Here is a 12167-nt window from a genome sequence, read left to right as displayed (position 1 = left end):
CATCTGAAAATATGTGTTCTCCCTGCAGTTGTTGTCCCTAGATGAGAGTTCCCTTGTGCTGCCTCAGTTGAATCTCCTTAACTTGACAGAGATGTGCCTGAGCAGCGGCCCTCCCCAGCTCTATCCCAAATCATACTTATTTTGCATAGGAGATACCATGGTCATGAAGATTATTCTCCCAGGGTGAGGTTCATTCATTGCATTCTGGGTATGCTGACCCCTGTGATTTCCCCAAATGTGGGAAACTCGACTGCTTTATTTGTGGTAGTGGGGGACTGTGTTTGTGTTTTCCTCTGGTCAGCTCTGGTAAAAGTCAGATTTCTTTGTTTCAGAGCCTTGTTCTTCTTTTGAGAGTTCCCTTGTGCTGCCTCAGTTGGATCTCCTTCACTTGACAGGGGGGTGCCCGAGCAGAGACCCTCCCCAGCTCTAGCCCAACTCCTACTTACCTGCCAGGTGAGATACTATGATCATGAAGGTGCTTCTCCCAGGGCAAGGCTCACCCATTGCACTCTGGGTGTGCTGCCCCTGCGATTTCCCCAAATGTGGGAAACTTGACTGCATAATTTGTGTTTCCCCTGGTCGGCTCTCGTATAATTCAGATCTCTTTGTCTCAGGTCTCTCTCCAGCCTAGTTTGCTGTCTGTTTCCACTTCTCTTTTCTTCAGCCGCTCCCTTCTATACCCTTGTGCACTATCCTGACTTCTCCTCCCGTCTGCTTACTTTGTGCCTTCCAATGCACAATGCAAACTACAGGTAGTGCTGCAGGGCCCACACCCTTTTACTTGCCTTACAGAGCAGCTCTGGAGCTGTTACAGTGCCCAGCTGCTGCAAGAAATCTGCTTGAATGCTTCAGGGGATGGGGCATGGCCAACATGAGCCCCACACCAAAGGAGGGTGGAGGTGTTTAATGCGAACTAGGGGTCATCCAAGCACCGCAAAAGGCCGCCATGCCCTGCACGCCCCTTTTCTCTTTTCATATGCAGATGAGGGTTGAAGCCAACTTTGACCCACTGCTTGTATGACATCACCGTATGCAAATCCGTCTTCTGCAGAACTTCCCCCAGGAATGCTTGCACTAGTTGTTGCATTTGGTTTGTTGTTTGGGGGTGCTTCAGTATTAGGCAGCCTTCTGCCCTCCCATGTTCATCTGAAAATATGTGTTCTCCCTGCAGTTGTTGTCCCCAGATGAGAGTTCCCTTGTGCTGCCTCAGTTGAATCTCCTTTACTTGACAGAGATGTGCCAGAGCAGCGGCCCTCCCCAGCCCTATTCCAAATCATACTTATTTTGCATAGGAGATACCATGGTCATGAAGATTGTTCTCCCAGGGTGAGGTTCATTCATTGCATTTTGGGTATGCTGACCCCTGTGATTTCCCCAAATGTGGGAAACTCAACTGCATTATTTGTGGTAGTGGGGGACTGTGTTTGTGCTTTCCTCTGGTCAGCTCTGGTAAAAGTCAGATTTCTTTGTCTCAGATTTTCCTCTTGCCTTGTTCTTCTTTCGAGAGTTCCCTTGTGCTGCCTCAGTTGGATCTCCTTCACTTGACAGGGGGGTACCCGAGCAGCGACCCTCCCCAGCTCTAGCCCAACTCCTACTTACCTGCCAGGTGAGATACTATGATCATGAAGGTGCTTCTCCCAGGGCAAGGCTCACCCATTGCACTCTGGGTGTGCTGCTCCTGCGATTTCCCCAAATGTGGGAAACTTGACTGCATAATTTGTGTTTCCCCTGGTCGGCTCTCGTATAATTCAGATCTCTTTGTCTCTCTCCAGCCTAGTTTGCTGTCTGTTTCCACTTCTCTTTTCTTCAGCCGCTCCCTTCTATACCCTTGTGCACTATCCTGACTTCTCCTCCCGTCTGCTTACTTTGTGCCTTCCAATGCACAATGCAAACTACAGGTAGTGCTGCAGGGCCCACACCCTTTTACTTGCCTTACAGAGCAGCTCTGGAGCTGTTACAGTGCCCAGCTGCTGCAAGAAATCAGCTTGAATGCTTCAGGGGCTGGGGCATAGCCAACATGAGCCCCACACCGAAGGAGGGTGGAGGTGTTTAATGCAAACTAGGGGTCGGTCAAGCGCCGCAAAAGGCCACCATGCCCTGCACGCCCCTTTTCTCTTTTCATATGCAGACGAGGGTTGAAGCCAACTTTGACCCACTGCTTGGATGACATCACCATATGCAAATCCATCTGCGGCAGGCCTTCCCCCAGGAATGCTTGCACTAGTTGTTGCATTTGGTTTGTTGTTTGGGGGTGCTTCAGTATTAGTCAGCCTTCTGCTCCACCCTCCTTTGGTGTGGGGCTCATGTTGGCCATGTCCCATCCCCTGAAGCATTCAAGCAGATTTCTTGCAGCAGCTGGGCACTGTAACAGCTCCAGAGCTGCTCTGTAAGGCAAGTAAAAGGGTGTGGGCCCAGCAGCACTACCTGTAGTTTGCATTGTGCATTGGAAGGCACAAAGTAAGCAGACGGGAGGAGAAGTCAGGATAGTGCACAAGGGTATAGAAGGGAGCGGCTGAAGAAAAGAGAAGTGGAAACAGACAGCAAACTAGGCTGGAGAGAGATCTGAGACAAAGAGATCTGAATTATACGAGAGCCGACCAGGGGAAACACAAATTATGCAGTCAAGTTTCCCACATTTGGGGAAATCGCAGGGGCTGCACACCCAGAGTGCAATGGGTGAGCCTTGCCCTGGGAGAAGCACCTTCATGATCATAGTATCTCACCTGGCAGGTAAGTAGGAGTTGGGCTAGAGCTGGGGAGGGTCGCTGCTCGGGCACCCCCCTGTTAAGTGAAGGAGATCCAACTGAGGCAGCACAAGGGAACTCTCAAAAGAAGAACAAGGCTAGAGGAAGATCTGAAACAAAGAAATCTGACTTTTACCAGAGCTGACCAGAAGAAAACACAAACACAGTCCCCCACTACCACAAATAAAGCAGTCGAGTTTCCCACATTTGGGGAAATCACAGGGGTCAGCATACCCAAAATGCAATGAATGAACCTCACCTCGACTGCTTTATTTGTGGTAGTGGGGGACTGTGTTTGTGTTTTCTTCTGGTCAGCTCTGGTAAAAGTCAGATTTCTTTGTTTCAGATCTTCCTCTAGCCTTGTTCTTCTTTTGAGAGTTCCCTTGTGCTGCCTCAGTTGGATCTCCTTCACTTAACAGGGGGGTGCCCGAGCAGCGACCCTCCCCAGCTCTAGCCCAACTCATACTTACCTGCCAGGTGAGATACTATGATCATGAAGGTGCTTCTCCCAGGGCAAGGCTCACCCATTGCACTCTGGGTGTGCTGCCCCTGCGATTTCCCCAAATGTGGGAAACTTGACTGCATAATTTGTGTTTCCCCTGGTCGGCTATCGTATAATTCAGATCTCTTTGTCTCAGATCTCTCTCCAGCCTAGTTTGCTGTCTGTTTCCACTTCTCTTTTCTTCAGCCGCTCCCTTCTATACCCTTGTGCACTATCCTGACTTCTCCTCCCGTCTGCTTACTTTGTGCCTTCCAATGCACAATGCAAACTACAGGTAGTGCTGCAGGGCCCACACCCTTTTACTTGCCTTACAGAGCAGCTCTTGAGCTGTTACAGTGCCCAGCTGCTGCAAGAAATCTGCTTGAAAGCTTCAGGGGATGGGGCATGGCCAACATGAGCCCCACACCAAAGCAGGGTGCAGCAGAAGGCTGCCTAATACTGAAGCACCCCCAAACAACAAACCAAATGCAACAACTAGTGCAAGCATTCCTGGGGGAAGGCCTGCCGCAGATGGATTTGCATATGGTGATGTCATCCAAGCAGTGGGTCAAAGTTGGCTTCAACCCTCATCTGCATATGAAAACAGAAAAGGGGCGTGCAGGGCATGGTGGCCTTTTGCGGCGCTTGACTGACCCCTAGTTTGCATTAAACACCTCCACCCTCCTTCGGTGTGGGGCTGATGTTGGCTATGCCCCAGCCCCTGAAGCATTCAAGCTGATTTCTTGCAGCAGCTGGGCACTGTAACAGCTCCAGAGCTGCTCTGTAAGGCAAGTAAAAGGGTGTGGGCCCTGCAGCACTACCTGTAGTTTGCATTGTGCATTGAAAGGCACAAAGTAAGCAGACGGGAGGAGAAGTCAGGATAGTGCACAAGGGTATAGAAGGGAGCGGCTGAAGAAAAGAGAAGTGGAAACAGACAGCAAACTAGGCTGGAGAGAGACCTGAGACAAAGAGATCTGAATTATACGAGAGCCGACGAGGGGAAACACAAATTATGCAGTCAAGTTTCCCACATTTGGGGAAATCGCAGGAGCAGCACACCCAGAGTACAATGGGTGAGCCTTGCCCTGGGAGAAGCACCTTAATGATCATAGTATCTCACCTGGCAGGTAAGTAGGAGTTGGGCTAGAGCTGGGGAGGGTCGCTGCTCGGGTACCCCCCTGTAAAGTGAAGGAGATCCAACAAAGGCAGCACAAGGGAACTCTCGAAAGAAGAACAAGGCTAGAGGAAAATGTGAGACAAAGAAATCTGACTTTTACTAGAGCTGACCAGAGGAAAGCACAAACACAGTCCCCCACTACCACAAATAATGCAGTTGAGTTTCCCACATTTGGGGAAATCACAGGGGTCAGCATACCCAAAATGCAATGAATGAACCTCACCCTGGGAGAAAAATCTTCATGACCATGGTATCTCCTATGCAAAATAAGTATGATTTGGAATAGGGCTGGGGAGGGCCGCTGCTCATGCACATCTCTGTCAAGTAAAGGAGATTCAACTGAGGCAGCACAAGGGAACTCTCATCTGGGGACAACAACTGCAGGGAGAACATATATTTTCAGATGAACATGGGAGGGCAGAAAGCTGCCTAATACTGAAGCACCCCCAAACAACAAACCAAATGCAACAACTAGTGCAAGCATTCCTGGGGGAAGGCCTGCCGCAGATGGATTTGCATATGGTGATGTCATCCAAGCAGTGGGTCAAAGTTGGCTTCAACCCTCGTCTGCATATGAAAAGAGAAAAGGGGCGTGCAGGGCATGGTGGCCTTTTGCGGCACTTGGCTGACCCCTAGTTTGCATTAAACACCTCCACCCTCCTTTGGTGTGGGGCTCATGTTGGCTATGCCCCAGCCCCTGAAGCATTCAAGCTGATTTCTTGCAGCAGCTGGGCACTGTAACAGCTCCAGAGCTGCTCTGTAAGGCAAGTAAAAGGGTGTGGGCCCTGCAGCACTACCTGTAGTTCGCATTGTGCGTTGGAAGGCACAAAGTAAGCAGACAGGAGGAGAAGTCAGGATAGTGCGCAAGGGCATAGAAGGGAGCGGCTCAAGAAAAGAGAAGTGGAAACAGACAGCAAACTAGGCTGGAGAGAGACCTGAGACAAAGAGATCTGAATTATACGAGAGCCGACCAGGGGAAACACAAATTATGCAGTCAAGTTTCCCACATTTGGGGAAATCGCAGGAGCAGCACACCTAGAGTGCAATGGGTGAGCCTTGCCCTGGGAGAAGCACCTTCATGATCATAGTATCTCACCTGGCAGGTAAGTAGGAGTTGGGCTAGAGCTGGGGAGGATCGCTGCTCGGGTACCCCCCTGTAAACTGAAGGAGATCCAACTGAGGCAGCACAAGGGAACTCTCGAAAGAAGAACAAGGCTAGAGGAAAATCTGAGACAAAGAAATCTGACTTTTACCAGAGCTGACCAGAGGAAAGCACAAACACAGTCCCCCACTACCACAAATAATGCAGTCAAGTTTCCCACATTTGGGGAAATCACAGGGGTCAGCATACCCAAAATGCAATGAATGAACCTCACCCTGGGAGAACAATCTTCATGACCATGGTATCTCCTATGCAAAATAAGTATGATTTGGAATAGGGCTGGGGAGGGCCGCTGCTCATGCACATCTCTGTCAAGTAAAGGAGATTCAACTGAGGCAGCACAAGGGAACTCTCATCTGGGGACAACAACTGCAGGGAGAACACATATTTTCAGATGAACATGGGAGGGCAGAAGGCTGCCTAATACTGAAGCACCCCCAAACAACAAACCAAATGCAACAACTAGTGCAAGCATTCCTGGGGGAAGTTCTGCAGAAGACGGATTTGCATACGGTGATGTCATCCAAGCAGTAGGTCAAAGTTGGCTTCAACCCTCATCTGCATATGAAAAGAGAAAAGGAGCGTGCAGGGCATGGCGGCCTTTTGCGGTGCTTGGATGACCCCTAGTTCGCATTAAACACCTCCACCCTCCTTTGGTGTGGGGCTCATGTTGGCCATGCCCCATCCCCTGAAGCATTCAAGCTGATTTCTTGCAGCAGCTGGGCACTGTAACATCTCCAGAGCTGCTCTGTAAGGCAAGTAAAAGGGTGTGGGCCCTGCAGCACTACCTGTAGTTTGCATTGTGCATTGGAAGGCACAAAGTAAGCAGACGGGAGGAGAAGTCAGGATAGTGCACAAGGGTATAGAAGGGAGCGGCTGAAGAAAAGAGAAGTGGAAACAGACAGCAAACTAGTTTGGAGAGAGACCTGAGACAAAGAGATCTGAATTACACGAGAGCCGACCAGGGGAAACACAAATTATGCAGTCAAGTTTCCCACATTTGGGGAAATCGCAGGGGCAGCACACCCAGAGTGCAATGGGTGAGCCTTGCCCTGGGAGAAGCACCTTCATGATCATAGTATCTCACCTGGCAGGTAAGTAGGAGTTGGGCTAGAGCTGGGGAGGGTCTCTGCTTGGGCACCCCCCTGTCAAGTGAAGGAGATCCAACTGAGGCAGCACAAGGGAACTCTCGAAAGAAGAACGAGGCTAGAGGAAGATCTGAACAAAGAAATCTGACTTTTACCAGAGCTGACCAGAGGAAAACACAAACACAGTCCCCCACTACCACAAATAAAGCAGTCGAGTTTCCCACATTTGGGGAAATCACAGGGGTCAGCATACCCATAATGCAATGAATGAACCTCACCCTGGGAGAATAGTCTTCATGACCATGGTATCTCCTATGCAAAATAAGTATGATTTGGGATAGAGCTGGGGAGGGCCGCTGCTCAGGCACATCTCTGTCAAGTAAAGGAGATTCAACTGAGGCAGCACAAGGGAACTCTCATCTGGGGACAACAACTGCAGGGAGAACACATATTTTCAGATGAACATGGGAGGGCAGAAGGCTGCCTAATACTGAAGCACCCCCAAACAACAAACCAAATGCAACAACTAGTGCAAGCATTCCTGGGGGAAGTTCTGCAGAAGACGGATTTGCATACGGTGATGTCATCCAAGCAGTGGGTCAAAGTTGGCTTCAACCCTCATCTGCATATGAAAAGAGAAAAGGGGCGTGCAGGGCATGGCGGCCTTTTGCGGTGCTTGGATGACCCCTAGTTCGCATTAAACACCTCCACCCTCCTTTGGTGTGGGGCTCATGTTGGCCATGCCCCATCCCCTGAAGCATTCAAGCTGATTTCTTGCAGCAGCTGGGCACTGTAACAGCTCCAGAGCTGCTCTGTAAGGCAAGTAAAAGGGTGTGGGCCCTGCAGCACTACCTGTAGTTTGCATTGTGCATTGGAAGGCACAAAGTAAGCAGACGGGAGGAGAAGTCAGGATAGTGCACAAGGGTATAAAAGGGAGCGGCTGAAGAAAAGAGAAGTGGAAACAGACAGCAAACTAGGCTGGAGAGAGACCTGAGACAAAGAGATCTGAATTATACGAGAGCCGACCAGGGGAAACACAAATTAGGCAGTCAAGTTTCCCACATTTGGGGAAATCGCAGGAGCAGCACACCCAGAGTACAATGGGTGAGCCTTGCCCTGGGAGAAGCACCTTCATGATCATAGTATCTCACCTGGCAGGTAAGTAGGAGTTGGGCTAGAGCTGGGGAGGGTCGCTGCTCGGGTACCCCCCTGTAAAGTGAAGGAGATCCAACTGAGGCAGCACAAGGGAACTCTCGAAAAAAGAACAAGGCTAAAGGAAAATCTGAGACAAAGAAATCTGACTTTTACCAGAGCTGACCAGAGGAAAGCACAAACACAGTCTCCCACTACCACAAATAATGCAGTCAAGTTTCCCACATTTGGGGAAATCACAGGGGTCAGCATACCCAAAATGCAATGAATGAACCTCACCCTGGGAGAAAAATCTTCATGACCATGGTATCTCCTATGCAAAATAAGTATGATTTGGAATAGGGCTGGGGAGGGCCGCTGCTCATGCACATCTCTGTCAAGTAAAGGAGATTCAACTGAGGCAGCACAAGGGAACTCTCATCTTGGGACAACAACTGCAGGGAGAACATATATTTTCAGATGAACATGGGAGGGCAGAAGGCTGCCTAATACTGAAGCACCCCCAAACAACAAACCAAATGCAACAACTAGTGCAAGCATTCCTGGGGGAAGGCCTGCCGCAGATGGATTTGCATATGGTGATGTCATCCAAGCAGTGGGTCAAAGTTGGCTTCAACCCTCGTCTGCATATGAAAAGAGAAAAGGGGCGTGCAGGGCATGGTGGCCTTTTGCGGCGCTTGGCTGACCCCTAGTTTGCATTAAACACCTCCACCCTCCTTTGGTGTGGGGCTCATGTTGGCTATGCCCCAGCCCCTGAAGCATTCAAGCTGATTTCTTGCAGCAGCTGGGCACTGTAACAGCTCCAGAGCTGCTCTGTAAGGCAAGTAAAAGGGTGTGGGCCCTGCAGCACTACCTGTAGTTTGCATTGTGCATTGGAAGGCACAAAGTAAGCAGACGGGAGGAGAAGTCAGGATAGTGCACAAGGGTATAGAAGGGAGCGGCTGAAGAAAAGAGAAGTGGAAACAGACAGCAAACTAGGCTGGAGAGAGACCTGAGACAAAGAGATCTGAATTATACGAGAGCCGACGAGGGGAAACACAAATTATGCAGTCAAGTTTCCCACATTTGGGGAAATCGCAGGAGCAGCACACCCAGAGTGCAATGGTTGAGCCTTGCCCTGGGAGAAGCACCTTCATGATCATAGTATCTCACCTGGCAGGTAAGTAGGAGTTGGGCTAGAGCTGGGGAGGGTCGCTGCTCGGGTTCCCCCCTGTGAAGTGAAGGAGATCCAACTGAGGCAGCACCAGGGAACTCTCGAAAGAAGAACAAGGCTAGAGGAAGATCTGAGACAAAGAAATCTGACTTTTACCAGAGCTGACCAGAGGAAAGCACAAACACAGTCCCCCACTACCACAAATAATGCAGTCGAGTTTCCCACATTTGGGAAAATCACAGGGGTCAGCATACCCAGAATGCAATGAATGAACCTCACCCTGGGAGAACAATGTTCATGACCATGGAATCTCCTATGCAAAATAAGTATGATTTGGGATAGGGCTGGTGAGGGCAGCTGCTCAGGCACATCTCTGTCAAGTAAAGGAGATTCAACTGAGGCAGCACAAGTGAACTCTCATCTGGGGACAACAACTGCAGGGAGACCACATCTTTTCAGATGAACATGGGAGGGCGGAAGGCTGCCTAATACTGAAGCACCATCAAATATCAAACCATATGCAACAACTAGTACAAGCACTCCTGGGGGAAGGTCTGCAGCAGACGGATTTGCATACGGTGATGTTATCCAAGCAGTGGGCCAAAGTTGACTGGAACCCTCATCTGCATATGAAAAGAGAAAAGGGGCATGCAGGGCATGGCGGCCTTTCGCAGTGCTTGGATGACCCCTAGTTCGCATTAAACACCTCCCCCCTCCTTTGGTGTGGGGCTCGTGTTGGCCATGCCCCATCCCCTGAAGCATTCAAGCTGATTTCTTGCAGCAGCTGGGCACTGTAACAGCTCCAGAGCTGCTCTGTAAGGCAAGTAAAAGGGTGTGGGCCCTGCAGCACTACCTGTAGTTTGCATTGTGCATTGGAAGGCACAAAGTAAGCAGACGGGAGGAGAAGTCAGGATAGTGCACAAGGGTATAGAAGGGAGCGGCTGAAGAAAAGAGAAGTGGAAACAGACAGCAAACTAGGCTGGAGAGAGACCTGAGACAAATAGATCTGAATTATACGAGAGCCGACCAGGGGAAACACAAATTATGCAGTCAAGTTTCCCACATTTGGGGAAATCGCAGGGGCAGCACACCCAGAGTGCAATGGGTGAGCCTTGCCCTGGGAGAAGCACCTTCATGATCATAGTATCTCACCTGGCAGGTAAGTAGGAGTTGGGCTAGAGCTGGGGAGGGTCGCTGCTCGGGTACCCCCCTGTCAAGTGAAGGAGATCCAACTGAGGCAGCACAATGGAACTCTCGAAAGAAGAACAAGGCTAGAGGAAAATCTGAGACAAAGAAATCTGACTTTTACCAGAGCTGACCAGAGGAAAGCACAAACACAGTCCTCCACTACCACAAATAATGCAGTCAAGTTTCCCACATTTGGGGAAATCACAGGGGTCAGCATACCCAAAATGCAATGAATGAACCTCACCCTGGGAGAACAATCTTCATGACCATGGTATCTCCTATGCAAAATAAGTATGATTTGGAATAGGGCTGGGGAGGGCCGCTGCTCATGCACATCTCTGTCAAGTAAAGGAGATTCAACTGAGGCAGCACAAGGGAACTCTCATCTGGGGACAACAACTGCAGGGAGAACACATATTTTCAGATGAACATGGGAGGGCAGAAGGCTGCCTAATACTGAAGCACCCCCAAACAACAAACCAAATGCAACAACTAGTGCAAGCATTCCTGGGGGAAGTTCTGCAGAAGACGGATTTGCATACGGTGATGTCATCCAAGCAGTGGGTCAAAGTTGGCTTCAACCCTCATCTGCATATGAAAAGAGAAAAGGGGCGTGCAGGGCATGGCGGCCTTTTGCGGTGCTTGGATGACCCCTAGTTCGCATTAAACACCTCCACCCTCCTTTGGTGTGGGGCTCATGTTGGCCATGCCCCATCCCCTGAAGCATTCAAGCTGATTTCTTGCAGCAGCTGGGCACTGTAACAGCTCCAGAGCTGCTCTGTAAGGCAAGTAAAAGGGTGTGGGCCCTGCAGCACTACCTGTAGTTTGCATTGTGCATTGGAAGGCACAAAGTAAGCAGACGGGAGGAGAAGTCAGGATAGTGCACAAGGGTATAGAAGGGAGCGGTTGAAGAAAAGAGAAGTGGAAACAGACAGCAAACTAGGCTGGAGAGAGACCTGAGACAAAGAGATCTGAATTATACGAGAGCCGACCAGGGGAAACACAAATTATGCAGTCAAGTTTCCCACATTTGGGGAAATCGCAGGGGCAGCACACCCAGAGTGCAATGGGTGAGCCTTGCCCTGGGAGAAGCACCTTCATGATCATAGTATCTCACCTGGCAGGTAAGTAGGTGTTGGGCTAGAGCTGGGGAGGGTCGCTGTTCGGGCACCCCCCTGTCAAGTGAAAGAGATCCAACTGAGGCAGCACAAGGGAACTCTCGAAAGAAGAACAAGGCTAGAGGAAGATCTGAGACAAAGAAATCTGACTTTTACCAGAGCTGACCAGAGGAAAGCACAAACACAGTCCCCCACTACCACAAATAATGCAGTCGAGTTTCCCACATTTGGGAAAATCACAGGGGTCAGCATACCCAGAATGCAATGAATGAACCTCACCCTGGGAGAACAATCTTCATGACCATGGTATCTCCTATGCAAAATAAGTATGATTTGGGATAGGGCTGGTGAGGGCCGCTGCTCAGGCACATCTCTGTCAAGTAAAGGAGATTCAACTGAGGCAGCACAAGGGAACTCTCATCTGGGGACAACAACTGCAGGGAGACCACATCTTTTCAGATGAACATGGGAGGGCGGAAGGCTGCCTAATACTGAAGCACCATCAAATATCAAACCATATGCAACAACTAGTACAAGCACTCCTTGGGGAAGGTCTGCAGCAGACGGATTTGCATACGGTGATGTTATCCAAGCAGTGGGCCAAAGTTGACTGGAACCCTCATCTGCATATGAAAAGAGAAAAGGGGCATGCAGGGCATGGCGGCCTTTTGCAGTGCTTGGATGACCCCTAGTTCGCATTAAACACCCCCACCCTCCTTTGGTGTGGGGCTCATGTTGGCCATGCCCCATCCCCTGAAGCATTCAAGCTGATTTCTTGCAGCAGCTGGGCACTGTAACAGCTCCAGAGCTGTTCTGTAAGGCAAGTAAAAGGGTGTGGGCCCTGCAGCACCACCTGTTGTTCGCATTGTGCGTTGGAAGGCACAAATTAAGCAGACGGGAGGAG

General features: G+C 50.1%; 18 non-coding genes and 2 pseudogenes across 18 annotated transcripts; 5 read left to right on the top strand and 15 right to left on the bottom strand.

The window, feature by feature from the left end:
* The first annotated feature begins 132 nt into the window (after nucleotides 1-132).
* LOC135041715 (U1 spliceosomal RNA) lies at nucleotides 133-296 on the top strand. Its single transcript, XR_010235097.1, has one exon. It is a non-coding gene; the product is annotated as a U1 spliceosomal RNA (small nuclear RNA).
* A 142-nt stretch (nucleotides 297-438) lies between these two features.
* On the top strand, nucleotides 439-601 carry LOC135041745 (U1 spliceosomal RNA). The gene has a single exon (XR_010235125.1). It is a non-coding gene; the product is annotated as a U1 spliceosomal RNA (small nuclear RNA).
* Nucleotides 602-1275: 674 nt separating this feature from the next.
* Nucleotides 1276-1439, top strand: LOC135041896 (U1 spliceosomal RNA). Its single transcript, XR_010235245.1, has one exon. It is a non-coding gene; the product is annotated as a U1 spliceosomal RNA (small nuclear RNA).
* A 152-nt stretch (nucleotides 1440-1591) lies between these two features.
* Nucleotides 1592-1754, top strand: LOC135041754 (U1 spliceosomal RNA). The gene has a single exon (XR_010235134.1). It is a non-coding gene; the product is annotated as a U1 spliceosomal RNA (small nuclear RNA).
* An 821-nt stretch (nucleotides 1755-2575) lies between these two features.
* LOC135041766 (U1 spliceosomal RNA) lies at nucleotides 2576-2738 on the bottom strand. Its single transcript, XR_010235141.1, has one exon. It is a non-coding gene; the product is annotated as a U1 spliceosomal RNA (small nuclear RNA).
* A 468-nt stretch (nucleotides 2739-3206) lies between these two features.
* Nucleotides 3207-3369, top strand: LOC135041736 (U1 spliceosomal RNA). Its single transcript, XR_010235116.1, has one exon. It is a non-coding gene; the product is annotated as a U1 spliceosomal RNA (small nuclear RNA).
* Nucleotides 3370-4224: 855 nt separating this feature from the next.
* Nucleotides 4225-4360, bottom strand: LOC135041810 (U1 spliceosomal RNA; annotated as a pseudogene).
* A 152-nt stretch (nucleotides 4361-4512) lies between these two features.
* On the bottom strand, nucleotides 4513-4676 carry LOC135041852 (U1 spliceosomal RNA). The gene has a single exon (XR_010235204.1). It is a non-coding gene; the product is annotated as a U1 spliceosomal RNA (small nuclear RNA).
* Nucleotides 4677-5350: 674 nt separating this feature from the next.
* LOC135041818 (U1 spliceosomal RNA) lies at nucleotides 5351-5513 on the bottom strand. The gene has a single exon (XR_010235179.1). It is a non-coding gene; the product is annotated as a U1 spliceosomal RNA (small nuclear RNA).
* A 152-nt stretch (nucleotides 5514-5665) lies between these two features.
* On the bottom strand, nucleotides 5666-5829 carry LOC135041914 (U1 spliceosomal RNA). Its single transcript, XR_010235263.1, has one exon. It is a non-coding gene; the product is annotated as a U1 spliceosomal RNA (small nuclear RNA).
* Nucleotides 5830-6503: 674 nt separating this feature from the next.
* On the bottom strand, nucleotides 6504-6666 carry LOC135041735 (U1 spliceosomal RNA). Its single transcript, XR_010235115.1, has one exon. It is a non-coding gene; the product is annotated as a U1 spliceosomal RNA (small nuclear RNA).
* A 151-nt stretch (nucleotides 6667-6817) lies between these two features.
* Nucleotides 6818-6981, bottom strand: LOC135041729 (U1 spliceosomal RNA). Its single transcript, XR_010235110.1, has one exon. It is a non-coding gene; the product is annotated as a U1 spliceosomal RNA (small nuclear RNA).
* A 674-nt stretch (nucleotides 6982-7655) lies between these two features.
* On the bottom strand, nucleotides 7656-7818 carry LOC135041809 (U1 spliceosomal RNA). Its single transcript, XR_010235171.1, has one exon. It is a non-coding gene; the product is annotated as a U1 spliceosomal RNA (small nuclear RNA).
* Nucleotides 7819-7970: 152 nt separating this feature from the next.
* On the bottom strand, nucleotides 7971-8134 carry LOC135041719 (U1 spliceosomal RNA). Its single transcript, XR_010235100.1, has one exon. It is a non-coding gene; the product is annotated as a U1 spliceosomal RNA (small nuclear RNA).
* A 701-nt stretch (nucleotides 8135-8835) lies between these two features.
* On the bottom strand, nucleotides 8836-8971 carry LOC135041803 (U1 spliceosomal RNA; annotated as a pseudogene).
* A 152-nt stretch (nucleotides 8972-9123) lies between these two features.
* LOC135041704 (U1 spliceosomal RNA) lies at nucleotides 9124-9287 on the bottom strand. The gene has a single exon (XR_010235086.1). It is a non-coding gene; the product is annotated as a U1 spliceosomal RNA (small nuclear RNA).
* A 674-nt stretch (nucleotides 9288-9961) lies between these two features.
* On the bottom strand, nucleotides 9962-10124 carry LOC135041753 (U1 spliceosomal RNA). Its single transcript, XR_010235133.1, has one exon. It is a non-coding gene; the product is annotated as a U1 spliceosomal RNA (small nuclear RNA).
* Nucleotides 10125-10276: 152 nt separating this feature from the next.
* LOC135041900 (U1 spliceosomal RNA) lies at nucleotides 10277-10440 on the bottom strand. The gene has a single exon (XR_010235249.1). It is a non-coding gene; the product is annotated as a U1 spliceosomal RNA (small nuclear RNA).
* Nucleotides 10441-11114: 674 nt separating this feature from the next.
* On the bottom strand, nucleotides 11115-11277 carry LOC135041744 (U1 spliceosomal RNA). Its single transcript, XR_010235124.1, has one exon. It is a non-coding gene; the product is annotated as a U1 spliceosomal RNA (small nuclear RNA).
* A 152-nt stretch (nucleotides 11278-11429) lies between these two features.
* On the bottom strand, nucleotides 11430-11593 carry LOC135041817 (U1 spliceosomal RNA). The gene has a single exon (XR_010235178.1). It is a non-coding gene; the product is annotated as a U1 spliceosomal RNA (small nuclear RNA).
* Nucleotides 11594-12167: the final 574 nt, after the last annotated feature.

The sequence above is a fragment of the Pseudophryne corroboree genome, unplaced genomic scaffold, assembly GCF_028390025.1.
Source record: "Pseudophryne corroboree isolate aPseCor3 unplaced genomic scaffold, aPseCor3.hap2 scaffold_804, whole genome shotgun sequence".
Classification (NCBI taxonomy): Eukaryota; Metazoa; Chordata; class Amphibia; order Anura; family Myobatrachidae; genus Pseudophryne; species Pseudophryne corroboree.
Note: the sequence above shows the minus strand (reverse complement) of the source record. Positions and strands in the feature narration are given on the sequence as shown.